This window comes from Lipotes vexillifer, unplaced genomic scaffold, assembly GCF_000442215.2.
Source record: "Lipotes vexillifer unplaced genomic scaffold, Lipotes_vexillifer_v1.1 scaffold1861, whole genome shotgun sequence".
NCBI lineage: Eukaryota > Metazoa > Chordata > Mammalia > Artiodactyla > Lipotidae > Lipotes > Lipotes vexillifer.
The window spans coordinates 315,842-331,263 of NW_006784863.1; the positions used below are offsets into that span (position 1 = coordinate 315,842).

The 15,422-nt window shown below is 36.2% G+C and overlaps 1 protein-coding gene across 1 annotated transcript in view; it reads right to left on the reverse strand.

Annotated features, from left to right (window-relative positions):
• The window catches only part of TANK (TRAF family member associated NFKB activator), a 90,388-nt gene extending 75,345 nt beyond the window's left edge, over positions 1 to 15,043 (reverse strand). The window contains exon 1 of the mRNA XM_007457004.1: positions 14,936 to 15,043. The gene's annotated coding sequence lies outside the window, so the exon portion shown is untranslated. The remainder of the gene's footprint in view (positions 1 to 14,935) is intronic.
• Positions 15,044 to 15,422: the final 379 nt, after the last annotated feature.

The window sequence follows — 15,422 nt, forward strand, 5'->3', positions numbered from 1 at the left end:
CCCGCCCACTCTCGCCCCTCATCCAAGCCAAGCCCCGCTCATCCAAGCCCCGCCCAGCGCAGCCCCGCCCCTCCTCGCAGGGAAAACCACAGCCACGGAAAGGCATACAATGTCAAGTTTAAAGGTCACCTGAGTGTGTTGGCTAGCTTTTTGCCAAACAACAAATAACAGGGTCTAGCATCACCCAGTGTGTGAGCTGAGAATCACCTGAGAATTACGCAAGAATCACCTGAGAGGCTTGTTAAAGATGTAGATTCACCTCTAGAGATTCCCAGAGTTCAGAGCAACTGGGGTGAAGCCCAGGAACCCAAATTTTCAACATCTCTATATGAATGTGATTAAGGTGATTAAGCTCCACACTCTGAGAAAAATTACACACACACACACACACACACACACATACACAATTTGTTTTTCCCCCAACTAGTAACACCTTTCATTAAAAGTACTTGCTAAAGTTGAATGATTGCTACATGCAAGTAGACCGTTAACATTTCCCATGACTTACGATTCCCCATTATTCCATTTCCTAGCCATGCTTGAATATTCTCCAAGATAGAAAGTTTAGACAGATACCTCAAGAAAAGTTTTAGCTCGAATACCTACTACCTCAGGCAAGTTGCTTAACCTAACGAACATTGATACTCTAAAATCTGACAAATGACAATGATAACCTACATCACTGGATGGATGGTTGCAGAATCAATCCATAATGTAAGCAAAAGTCGTGGTAAAGTTCAGAATGCTCTGTAAATGAAAGGTATTGTCTGGAGTCACTCATGTCATGCTGGCTCCTTCCCACCACCAAGGTCATCCCTAGGACTCCTTTCAGGAAAAGAGCAGTCAAATCCACAGCACATGTGGAAGCTTCCTGAGAGCACTGAAGGCTGGGACTCTCCACATGGACTGGAGCATAACTGTTCTGGGTGAATGCATGTAGCACTTTCAGAAGCTTCCATGGTGATGACCTACTATTTATTTAATTAAACATTATTTTTAAAACTCACTATTTTTGCATATATCTGACAAGGGTTAATGGTGTTTGGAAAAGACTTTATCACCAAGCACAAGCATACTAAGGGTGCTGAAATAGTGATTTCATAGTAAAGATTAAAATGACCATGAGTACTGTATATTGTTGTCAGGCAGAGCCTGCTCTAGAACATAGCTCTATATCCATAGACTTGATGAAATTTCCAAAGTTGAGAACACTCCTGTCCTAGTGGTCTTGGCTAAGCCATACCTGGACAGGTCTTCAGTCCATCCAAGAATCTTTATTCATCCTGAAGTTTGCAAGCCTAGCCCTGGAATCTTGAGCTCCTTTTTTTCTAGTCATGCTGTCCCATATAACTTAGAAGCTGTTATCTCCCAGGGGAGTCAAGGATCTTGCTCCTCCTTAGGATAGTATCTTTTCTCTGTTAGAGCAGAAGGATGGGGTTCTGACTGCCTCACTTTCTCCCTACATTTCTGAATCATGGATGTTTATACTTCTTTCCTTAGGCCAGTAAGCCCAAGAATTTAAAAACTTGCCAAATTGCAGTGTATTCTACTTGGTTAACTTGAATATTGGGCTTATTTTTTAAAGTCAAAGCCAAAACATAATTTAAAAAACTTTTTTTAAAAAAACCCCAGAAACTTCTTGTGTATAGCATTATGACCAGTTGAACAGTTTTCCTGTAATAAGTAATTGAGTTAAACATGACAGTATAGCACATTTTAAAAAAGAATTTTTAAGAGTAATTTTAAGTTCACAGTAAATGTGAGAGGAAGATACAGAGATTTACCACATACTCCCTACACTGAAACATGCATAAGACTTTCATCATCAACACTTCCCATCAGGATGATACGTTTGTCACAATTGATGAACCTACATTGACATACTATTATCATTCAAAGTCCATAGTTTCCATTAGGGTTCACTCTTGGTGTTGTACATTTGATGGGTGTGGACAGAGCATAATGCCATGTATCTATCATTATAGTATTATACTACAATATACTGGAGGATACTAGTATACTCTATACACTCTGACATGTATCCATCATTATAGTATCATACTATACAAGAATAATTTCATTGCTCTAAAAATCCTCTATGATCCACCTATTCATCTCTCCCTCTCCCTAATCTCTGACAACCACTGATCTTTTTACTGTCTCCATAGTTTTGCCTTTTCCAGATTGTCATATTGTTGGAACCATACAGTAGGTAGCCTTTTCAGACTGGCTTCTTTCACTTAGTAATATGCATTTGAGTTTCTTCCATGCCTTTTCATGGCTTGATAGATCATTTCTTTTTAGCACTGAATAATATTCCATTGTCTGGATGTACCACAGTTTATTTATCCATTTGCCTACTGAAGGACACCTTGGTTGCTTCAACTTTTGGCAATTTGAATAAAGCTGCTATAAACATTAGTGCACAGGTTTTTGTGTGCACATATTTTCAACTACTTTGGGTAAATACCAAGGAGCGTGATTGTTGGGCTGTAGAGCAAGAGTATATTTAGTTTTGTAACAAGCTGCCAAAGTGTCTTCCAAAATGGCTGTACCATTTTGCATTCCCACCAGCAATGAATGGGAGTTCCTTTTGCTCCACATCCTCATCAGCATTTGGTGTTGTCAGTGTTCTGGCTTTTGACCATTCTAATAGGAGTGTAGTGGTATCTCATTGTGTTTTAATTTTCATTTCCCTGATGACATATAATGTGGAGCATCTATTCACATGGTTATTTACAATCTGTACATCTTATTTTGTGAACTATCTGTTAAGTAAGGTATTTGGCCTATTTTAAAATTGGGTTGTTTGTTTTCTTATTGTTGAATTTTAAGAGTTCTTTTTATGTTTTGTATAACAGTCCTTTATCAGATGTATCTTTTGAAAATATTTTCTCCCAGTCTGTGGCTTGTCTTTTCATTCTTTTTACAGTGTCTTTTGCAGAGCAGAAAAATTTAATTTTAACAAAGTCTAACTTATCCAGCACTGCTTTTGAGCAAATTGAAGGAGCTACTTTGACTATTTCTAATTTAAATAGTAGAATTTAATAATACACTCAGAATCTAAAACTGAATTCATGAGCATTTTGAAATATGAAAGTGCTAAACACTTTAAATAAGGAAAGAAAAAATTAAACACACATTTCTTAACTATATATTTTTATCTCTTTCCACTCCCATGATGTTGTAGTCATGAAGAGAAGTGGCTGCATACTGCTCCAATGTCTGAAACATGCATAAATGCTGGGGTAAGTGGATGAGTTTGTGCTAAAACAGTGTCAAACATTTTCCTTTTTTTATAATGATGATGAATTTTTTAGAAATGACATACAATATGTTTTATTAAGGTTAGGAATTGAGTTGAGATATTCATTTGAGGAATAATTCTTTAAAAATGACATAATTTCACTCTAATTTTCCTTATGTTATTATATACCTCAGGTTAACAAGTAGTACTGGGGGTAGGGTGGAATGAAAATGAGAACTGCAGCTTTATTAAAACTATTTCAGGACCTGTTTTCAAAACTGCTTAATATTTTATTGAGAGTTCTGAATATAAATCTAGAAACAAGGAAAGCTGCCAGTATAAACACTTACTACAACTAACTTGGAATGCCAGGTATGCATCAATGATCTTAGTCAAATCTTTGATGTGAAATATCACTATTAATAGAATATGGTTGACTTCTGATTTAGGATGACATCTGGACTAGCTGTTTTTGTCTTAGACTCTCTGAATTAAATGCCTAATGAAAAATCAGAAAAATATGAGAACTCATAATAGCATCAAAAGGCAGGATTGATGACCAGACCCAGCGCATATGGCTGAGCGGCTGTGCCCTGTACAGGGCACTCGGCTGAAATAGGTGCTTACTTGCCAAGGCTTGCTACCTTGGGCTTGAGTCTTCCAGAGTTGCTATAACCCTGCTGATAAGCATCCTACTGACAGAATTTGACAAGATTTTCCACCACTTGCAAGAACTGTAGGGCTGAAATGGACATGAACTTTGTTGTTTGAAGGTGAGCAAACCTGTGACCCTGAAGGATAGTAAGAAAGCTATCTGCCTCATGTCACCTACTAGTGAATTGGACAGTAACCCCACTACTATGTGTTACCTTCAAGTACTATTTTACAACTTGTTGCCCCATTGTCCCCCATTAGTACGTTTTTTTTTATTATCTATTGATATTTTTGAGCTCTGGTTTGGAGTATACCAACATGATCCCAATGGGAGTGGACAGATGTGATACTCTGTATCTAAGGATATGTGAAGCAAATAATGGAAGAGCCTGGGCAGACAGAGCTGTGTGTTTGACTCTCTGGGAGTTTAGTTTTTCATACATGGCTCCTATCAAGGAAAAGACCAATGATTTTTTCCTGATTAACCAGGAATTCTCTTCTTCATATTAAAACAACTGGGCAATAAGGGTGAGGGATCTCTGCCTCAGGCCAGTATTCATAGTGCCAAAGTTGGTAAATGTTGGCTTTAGGTCCAAAAGTTAGCTGTGAACTATGCACGTCTTTATGTCTCCCAGCTCAAGATCTGTGCTGAGGAACTAGTAGAAATCAGGAAGATAATGAGAAGAACCAAATAAAATCCACACATCTGGTTAGTAAGGGCTACACAAACCTTGGAATGAGTTTAATACAAGATATAATATACTTGTATTAATGAGTGTAATACAAGATAAAGCAACCCTTTGAAAAGACTGTGCTGCATAAAGGAAGAAGAGCAAAGTCCCCCCAAATCCTGAGAAAACGAACACTCTAGAAAATGTTTTGCCAGAAGCATAAGTTAAGTGGAAAGAATCCAATTTGTATTTTCTGTGATACAAGAGTTGAAATCTAAGACATGATATTGAGCTAAGATAAGAAGGGAGAAATAAAAACAAATTTGGGTAAGTTAAGGCTGTAAGGACACAGAACAGGCAACATCAAAATTCAAATATTATTTGAACATAATAAAAAATGGAATCCATACCGCAGAATGTTAAATCAATGATTAGAGAAAAAGCTTGAAAAACTCTCTCAAAATGTGAATGGAAAGGAGAAATAGATGAAAACCATTAAATGTAATAGTGGAAAGATAGTGCTCCAACTTCTGAAAAAGAGATCCGAGTAAATGGAACAGAAATAGCAACTAAAGATATTTCAGAATATATCCGAAGTAATACTTTGATATAAGACAATCAGAGATGAAAAGAACTCAGTGAGTTTTGAAATGTATTAATGAAAAGAGCCCAACATTTTGACCTATCCTGATAAAAATTGTAATGTTAAATTAGGTATCCATTCATTTATTCAGGAACTATTTTGTGAGTGCTTGCTATATGCTAAAAGTTAGGGCTACAAAGATTACCAAGACACAGTTCTACCTTAAAAGAACTTAGTGTCTATTGTGGATGATATACATACAAGAAACGGGCAATTGCTATACAATGTGGTATTACACCATAACAATAAGAGTAAGAATAGGGTACTCAAAAAACACATTGGAGAGGCCTTAGTCTAGTCATCAGGGGGTGAGAGAAAGCTTTCTGAATCTGAAGTATGGAAAAAATTCAATAAGAATACAGATTAAAAAATGAAACTATTTTCAAAGGAAGAAAAAAAATGAAAAATAGACTTAACTTCAACGTTAAACTTCAGAAGCTGAATAGAATAACACGTACAGCAGCCTGAGAAAGATTTGACTTACAAAGTCTATACCCACTCGAATTATCATTTTCATAGGAAAGGAAAACTAAGACATTCTTAGATACCTTATAGTTCAGAGATATTTCACCTATGTCCTGAAATAACTCTACATACACTTCAGTTAGTCAGAAGGGAATCAAAGTGCAAAAACTAAGAAAGGTGAAATTCTGATATAAAAGAAATATCTGTAAATATTTGAAATAATTTAAATATTGGATTAGGTAAAAACTTGTTGCAAATATAATGAGAATATTAAAAGTAATCTTTAAGATATAAGGTCCAAGTATAAATAAGTAGTTTAGTAATAATTTGTTCTAAACTTCCTGATTATAGCAACAAAAACTCAAGTGGGTAGAAGAGAGGTGGCAGGAAGGAGAAAATTCTAATTGACTCATTTTCTTATCTTCTATATGTGAAAACAAGGAAATGATAGGCTCTCATTCTAACAATGATATTATAATTGAACATATTTTAGATTTTAAAAAAATATAAAGGTAAATAACTACAAGTAGAATTAAAAGCAATTATACTCCAATAAAGCCATTAAAATTATATGCTTATTGTTTATGTTTATGTTTTTGGCCACACCTCATGGCTTGTGGGATCTTAGTTCCCCCACCAGGGATTGAACCCTGGCCCTTGGCAGTGAGAGCAAGGAGTCCTAACCATTGGACCACCATAGAATTCCCCATTTTTTCATGCTCCTCAAATAGAGGAGAAAGAAAGGAAAACATTGCTCATGTAATGAAGATGTAAAACTCATCCAATAAGGTAACTCTTGTGAGCACTCCTCTGCAACATTGTTTTTGCATGCATATACTCTGTCCTCATTGCCAACTCTGTCCTCACTGTCACACTCTGACTCTATTGACACCCCTTGTTCAGGCCATCATCAAATTCATATTTACCACACAATCTCCTAACTATTCTCCTAACTTTTTCTCTTGTCAAATTCTAAATTTTATTATGTTCCTTTAGCACCTAAAGTCACTTTCTATTAACCTTAGAATAAAATCCAAACTCTAAACATAGCATGAGGTTTCTTCTTACTTCTCTAGACTCATAGCCTGCCTCTTCTTCTGGCTTCTTTCAACACTTCAAATGCTCCGTGTTCTGTCTTTATCAGGTGTTTGCTAGTGTGTGTTCCTCATACTAGAACATGTTTCCCTCACATTTTGCTTGGTCTATTAAGGCCTCAGCTGAATGGTCTGATTCAAAGCAGGGCCCCACTTGACTTCTCTTCCAGGTTAGAACTGTGGGCTCCTATTTCACCCTGTCCTTTCCCCTTTATGACATGCCTCACACTTGAAATTCCAAGACACATATTTGGGTGTTTCTGAAGTTAGGATGGCTATTACAACTAATACTAAAGAAACTTGTAACACAGTCTGAGGCCTAGATGATCATTGCCCTCACAAAGGCAAACTCAAGCTGACACAGGCTAATGCAAGCAGGCTATAAATGAGAGTTCTCATTAAAATTGCCCCAGTCATATGTTGGTATTGCCATTTACTAACCATATGACCAACCCCGAGCTTCAGTTTCTTCTCCTGTCAAGTATAGATTATAATAATACTGGCCTCAAAAGTTGTGTGTGGGGCTTCCCTGGTGGCACAGTGGTTGAGAGTCTGCCTGCTGGTGCAGGGGACACGGGTTTGTGCCCTGGTCCGGGAAGATCCCACATGCCGCGGAGCAGCTGGGCCCGTGAGCCATGGCCGCTGAGCCTGCGCGTCCGGAGCCTGTGCTCCGCAACGGGAGAGGCCACAACAGTGGGAGGCCCGTGTACCGCAAAAGAAAAAAAAAATTGTGTGTGTATGTGTGTGTGTGCAGTGAGATAATATATGAACAGGGCCTGGATTATAGGAGGAACTCAATAAATATTAGCTAATACAGTTGACATTTGAACAATGAGAGGGTTGGGGCACCAACCCCCCTATGCAGTTGAAATTCCACATATAATGTTACAGTCAGCCCTCCATATCCATGGTTCTGTAACTGCAGATTCAACCAACTGCAGATCGTGTAGTACATGTTTATTGAAAAGAATCCACGTATTAGTGGACCCATGCAGTTCAAACCCATGTTGTATAGATAATATCTGTAACTTAAGTAGGTTGTTCTACATGCAGCTGATTTTTAATTTAAGTAAGTAGTCAGAATTATCATTTAAAATGTCTTTAAAAGTTCACCCTAAGGAAGTGTAGAGATTATACTTACTAGAAAAATCTCTTCCTTTAAATCAATTGTCTTACGTATGCCCAAAAAGCCAAAGGAAACTGTGGACCAAAAAACCAAAGGAAATCAGAAAATGATGTATGAACAAGATGACATTATCAATAAAGAGATAGAAATTGTAAAAAGGAACCAAATAGAAACTCTGGAGCTGAATAGTATAATAAGTGAAATGAAAAATTCACTAGAGGGGCAACAGATTTGAGCAGGCAGAAGACGTCAGTGAATGTGATGATAAGTCAATTGAAACTATCTAGATAGAGGAACAGAAAGAGAAAAAGAATAAAGAAAAGTGCATAGAGCCTAAGAGGCCTATGAAACATCATCTTATAAGCCAAAATATGCATTATGGAAGTTCTGAAGGAAAGGTGAGAGAAAAGGAGCAGGAAATATATTTAAAGAAATAATGGTTGAAAACTTCCCAATTTGATGAAAGACTGAATCTGTACATTCAAGAAGTTCAGTGAACTCAAGTAGGCTAAACTCATATTCACACTGAGACACATTATAATCAAACTGTTGAAAGTCAAAGACAATGGGAGAATCTTGAAAGCAGCGAGAGAGAAGCAACTCTTTATTTACAAGTGATCCTCTGTAAGATTAACAGCCAATTTCACTTTGGAATCATGGAGGCCAGAAGGCAGTGGGATGACATATTTAAAATGCTGGGGAAAAAAAAGAAATAGGTGCCAACCAAGAATTCTATATCCGGCAAAACCATTCTTCAAAAATGAAGGAGACATTCTGAATTTATGAAAAACCCACAGCTAACATCATACTCAATGGTGAAAGACTGAAAGATTTGTCCCTGAGATCAGGAACAAGACAAGGGTGATTTTTTTCACTACTGCTATTCAACATTGTCATGGTAGTTCTAGCAAGAGCAATTAAACAAGAAAAAGAAAAGGCATCTAAATTAAAAAGGAAGAAGTAAAACTGTATCTGCAAATGACATTATACTACATGTAGAAAATCCCAAACAATCCACAGGAAAGCTACTAGAGCTAATAAATGAATTTAGCAAAGTTGCAAGATACAAGATCAACACTCAGAAATCAGTTGTGTTTCAATATGTTATCAATGAACAATTCAAAAAGAAAATTAAGGAAACAACTTAATTTATAATAGCATCCAAAAGAATGAAATATCTAGGAATAAATTTAACCAAAGAGGCAAATGGCTTGTACACTGAAAACTACAAAATATTGCTGAAAAAAATGAAAGAAGACCTAAATAAATGGGAAGACATTCTGTGTTCATGAATTGGAAGAGTTAAAATTGTTAAAATGGCAATACTCCCCAAATGATCTACAGATTTAATGTAATCTGTATCAAAATTCCAATGACTTTTTTCAGAAATGAAAAAGCCAATCTTCAGTTTCATGTAGAATTGCAAGGAACCCTAAATAACCAAGGAATATTGAAAAAATTAAAAGAGTTGGAGGACTCACACTTCCCCATTTCAAAACTCATTACAAAGCTACAGTAATCAAAACAGTGTGACAAGAGCATAAAGATAGACATATAGACCACAGGAATAGAACTGAGAGTCCAGAAATAAATCCTTACATCTATGGCCAATTGATTTTGAGCAGAGTACAAAGACCATTTAATGGAGAAAGAATAGTCTTTTCAACAAATGATGTTGGAGCAACTGATATCTATAATGAAAATAACAAAACTGGACCCCTATCTCACACTATATACAAAAACTAACTCAAAGTGAAAAAGTAATCTAAATACAAGAGCTAAAACTATACAACTTAGAAAAGACGTAAATCATTGTGACCTTGAATTTGGCAATGGATTCTTAGGTATGATACCAAAATCATAAACAAAAAAATACAATCAAGAAAAAAATAAATTGGACTCTAAAATTTTTTGAAAATAAACTTCTGTGCATTGAAAGACATTATCAAAAGGAAATCTGTAGAATGGGAGAAAATGTTTGCAAATTATGTATTTCATAAGAGTCGTGTATCCAGAATATATAAAGAACTCTTTTATTATATTAGCCTAACAACAGAAGGACAACTCAATTAAAAAATGGGTAAAGGACTTGAAGACATTTTTCCAAGGAGACTATACAGATGGCCAAAAAGCACATGAAAGGATGTTTGACATCATTAGTCATTAGGGTAATGCAAATCAAAACCTCAATGAGGTATCATGTAACATCCATTAGGATGACTATAATAATAATAACTTAAAAAACAGAAAAGGGACTTACCTGGTTAAAAATCTGCCTGCCAATGCAGGGAATGTGGGTTTGATCCTTGGTCTGGGAAGATCCCACATGCTGTGGAGCAACTAAGCCTGTGCGCCACAACTACTGAGCTTGCGCTCTACAACCTGCGAGCCACAACTACTGAGCCCATTCATTGCAACTACTAAAGCCTGCATGCTCTAGGGCCCACCTGCCACAACTACTGAGCCTGTGTGCTGCAACTACTGAGCCCGCATGCTGCAACTACTGAAGCCCACACGCCTAGAGCCTGTGCTCCGCAGCAAGAGAAGCCACCACAATGAGAAGCCTGTGCACCGCAACGAAGAGTAGCCCCTGCTTGCCACAACTAGAGAAAAGCCTGCACATAGCAACGAAGACCCAACGTAGCCAAAAACAAAAAAAAAACAAAACAAAAAACCCAGAAAATTACAAGTGTTGGCAAGAATGTGGAGAAACTGGAACTTTCATGCATTGCTGGTGGGAATGTAAAATGGTTCAGTCATTGTGGAAAGCAATTTGGCAGTTACTTAAAAAGTTAAACATAGGGTTTCCCTGGTGGCTCAGTGGTTGAGAGTCCGCCTGCCGATGCAGGGGACACGGGTTCGTGCCCCGGTCTGGGATGATCCCACATGCCGCGGAGCGGCTGGGCCCGTGAGCCATGGCCGCTGAGCCTGCGCATCCAGAGCCTGTGCTCTGCAACGGGAGAGGCCACGACAGTGAGACGCCCGCGTACCGCAAAAAAAAAAAAAAAAAAGAAAGTTAAACATAGAATTAGCCCACAATGTGACCCCACAATTCCACTGTGAGGTATATACTTAAAAGAATTGAAAATAGGTAATCATACAATGTAAATGCATGGTCATAGCAGCACTGTTTACAATAGCCAAAAAGTGAAAACAGCCCAACTATCCTGTCCATCAATAGATGAATGGATAAATAAATGGGGTACACACAGACAACAGAATATTACTTGGCCATGAAAGAAATGAAGTAGTGACACATGCTACAACATGGATATATCTTGAAAATACTATGCTAAGTGAAAAAAATCCAGACAGAAAAAGTCACAGGTTATATGATTTCACTTATATGAAATATCCAGAATAGGTATATTCATATAGACAGGACACAGATTGGTGGTTGCCAGGTATTGAGGAGAGCAGGAAATGCAGAGTAACAGCTTAATGGGTAAAGGGTTTCCTTTTGGGGTGGTAAAAATGTTTTGAAGCTAGATAGAAGTGGTGGTTGCACAACACTGTGAGTGGACTAAATACCACTAAATTGTTCACTTTATAATGTTTAACTTTGTTATGTGAATTTTACCTCAATTTTTGTAAAAGGAAAAAATAAGGAAATTTGAATAAACTATAAACTGAGTTAATAAAAATGTATCAATATTGTTCCTCTATTGTCACAAATGTACCATACACTAATACGTTAATTACAGGGGAAACTATGTTGGGGAGCAAGGGTGGGGGGGAAGAGGCAGGGTGGTACATGGGAACTCTCTGTAGTGTTTACTCATTTTTTCTCTAAATCTAAAACTGTTCGAAAAAAATAAAGTCTGTTAGGTAAAAAAAATCCAAAAAACCAGAAAAACCTTTATTGTCCTAAATAACTCTTGGATCAGAGAGGAAATAAAACTGCAGTTAGAAGAACATAAAATAATAGTGAAATAATGTGAAAATGATATAAACGTGTAAGAACAGTTAAAATGGTACTCAGAAAATTCCTAGCCTTAAATACTTTCATTACAAATTAAGAAAGAAAAAAAAATAAATGAACTAAGCATCCAAATCTAAAACTGAGGAAAGGAAAAGTAAAATAATCTAAAAGGAAGGAAAGGCAGTAAGAAAATAGCAATAAAGATAAAAGCAAAAACTAATTATTTAAAAAAGAGCTAACCATAAATGAGGTACATCCAAGAGATTAACCCTTTGACATGTCCAATCAGGAAAAAAAGAGAGAGAAAACATAACGAAAAGGGTTATCCATATAGTTATGTAGACGGTAAAAATTACAATACCATGTATACTAATACATTTGAAAAATTTGATAAAATTTTATTTATAAACAACAAATAACTTAAACTGTGCGAAAAATGGCATAAAACCTGAATAGATCAATAACAATAGAAAACATTGAAAAGCTTTTAAAGAATTACTTCCAAAAGTGCGTGTCAAGGACAGAGTGCTAAGATATCCTCTTTAAACATTTCAAGGAGCCGATAAGTCCCACGAAATTTTTTTAGAACATGGAGAATTTTGGTATTTTTATCAGAAAATAAAAATACAGATGAATTTCACTTATGAATAGGAATGCAAAAATTCTCATTAATTCTTTTTCAGTATGTATTTTCTTAATATAAACTGGTGTAAGATAAATCAATTTGGACACACATTTTGCACACCACTGTTGGTTGTAACTGAATTGTGGTCTGCAGCTAGCAGTGTTAAAATAGGGAGAAAGCTTTTTGCACAATGTGTAGGAACAGCTGCTTTGTTTGAGTATTGGTTGCTCTGCCTTGATAGGGTTCCTTGGCTATGCCACATTGTTTTCATTCTTTTCTGTTAATTTGAGTTGTGAACTGAATTGTGAAGCCAAAATAATAGGGGAGAGGCGTTTAAGCATGTGGATTGAAGAGAAAATGAGGAAATGTGTAGGTTTGGTTTGTTTTGATCAACTAATTTATTATCTTAACCAGGGCAATAACAAAATATACTTTATAATTATAAACCTACTTTTATTACCGAGGGATGATTTTTAACATGTAATTTTTAAAAAATACAATTACTTTATTGTGTAACAACAGGGCACTATATAGTTTAAAGTAGAAAAACCATACAGCTGTCTCTGATGATATCAAAAAGACAATGAATATAGTTTACCATGAAGTCTTGATACACTTTTAGCAAACTAGGGTTAGAAGCATATTTGGTAGTTATTTGGTCTTTATGATTAATGTGTTTATCTCAAACCAACAGCCTACGTCATTCTTAATGTTAACCACTAGGGAAATTCCCACTGAGATGAGAACATGATGAGGTTGGCTGCTATCTCCTCTGTTATTAAACACTGTTCTAGAAGTTCTGGCCAATGTCACCACCAGAAGAAAAAAAGAAGACAAAAGTAAATTCTTCCTATCTAAGCTTTGCATGTGAATTACCTAAAATAATTTTGAATAATTTAGAAGTAAATAAAATATCAATATAATGACTGGACGCAAGATAAAATTATATCAAGAACTTTCCTAAATGTCAGCAGTAATTAGTTAGAAAATATAGTGGAAAGAATACCCCCATCAAGATAGCATCCCTATGACACACATGAAGAAGATAAAATATATTGGAATACATTTTATAATAAACAAACAACCTATGTTTCCTGAGGCCTTAACACATGGAGAGAAAGAATGTTTGCAGACGGTAAGGTTCTCTCCTGTAAGGATAATTATTTTCTTCATATTCGTGCATAAGTTTCATGAAGTTCCAACCAGCTCTTTTGGGGAGGAATTTAACATATTTATTTTAAATCTTCCAGTTGGCCATCTCTTTCATTGTCATAAGTGTTTAAGAGAAATAACTGGATGTTGCTCTAGTTGTCTGCTAGCAGGAACTTCAGTCAGGTTAGACCTGGTATACAGCCATAGTTCACCCCTCCTGCATGGAATGGAGGCAGACTAATGTGTGCACCTGTGCCCAGGTGGAAGTGAGCCCTGGAGGGAGTGAGGATATGGGGTGGGCAAGTGAGGACAAGGAAGACCTAGGAATGAATTCTAAGCTTCTATGAATGACTTGGCTTCTCTGTGATCTTGGCCAAGTATTGTCCTTTTCCCCCCATCCGTTTGCAGTTTAGGTAAGATAACTCAAAATACTTTTTCAGTATTGTAAGAAGGCAGGGCAGTGGTAACAGAGAGCCATGGAAAAAGAAATGATGTGGATTTATGGTTAAGCTTTGGCTCTACCACTTCCTAGCTGGGAGATCCTGTGACCATTTCCCTGTAGCAGACACTCAATAATGGCAGCTATTAATATAACAATAGTAATGATCCTTGAAGTTTAATCTTTTTGAACTATCTACTTATTCTTGAGAATATACTATACTATCTTTAATATCCATTTTTTTGTGAAAATAAAGGCCAATTGGAAATAGAATAAGACTGGATTGCTATTATTGTGTAAATTTAAATGTTCGAAGGTAGGAAATGCAAAGTTTTCTATAAGGTTAATACTTTACTGTAAAGAAATATTCATAAACATGTGTTTCTTAGAAGATAGAAAAATAGTAAATGTGAGTTAATGTTTGAATGAACACACTAGATCAGGCCAGAATTGACCTTTAAAAATTTAACCAAAAAAAGTATGAATATATACAGTATTAACTTTTCAACCTAGTAAGCGGTATACAACTTAACTTATGCTAAATATATATCTTTTAAGTCTTATGTTAGAAAAACCACTCACTGGAGAAGGCTATATTCCAGATATAAACTTAAAAAATATCATTTCAAATAAAGACATAAATTCTACCTTAAAAGTTGAGAAGAATGCAAAAAGATCACAGTTTAAAATTTTTTCCTTTAGTCTTGGCTAGGGACCCCATTTTTAAAAGGCTGAATTTCCAACTGTGGCAATGAATAAAAGGCATTACTGAATCATGTCATAAATTACTCACTTAATAGAAGGAATTGTAGAGAAAATCTGCAACACTTCAGTTTAAGACATCCAGGCCACCTTGCCAGCTTGAGAATTGGTAGGAACTACTAAAGTTGTGATTACCTCTTCTCCAGGTTACAAGGCTTCCTTCATAGACTATTGCTTTTAAAAAAGTAGGCAGTTACAGAGTCTGGAAGTTTTACCTCGAGTCTCTAGCAGTGCCGCCCAAACTGTCCTGAGATCTCCCTTGAGTTAAACTGGGAACTTCCACTGAGAAATCCCCCGCCTTGAAGACTTCCTTTTTTGTAACTTTCAACAGCCAATCATGGCAAGATATTGAAACAAAGCAAAGACTACCAGAAAGTGTTCTGTAAACCACCGTGGCTGTAGCATTGACTTCCTTTTGAAGCAAAGATACTTTACTTGAAGAGCTAGGACATTTTAACAAAAATCCAGAAATTGTAAACCCCCAATTATATTTGGATTAAGCACATTTTCATGTAGCAAAATTTTAAAGTAAGCTTATTTGATAAATGGCTTTTTTTAGGTTTTAAGAAGTCACTTTTTGACCTGAGCAGTATATTTATAAACAGTAGGTGAAGACTAGATT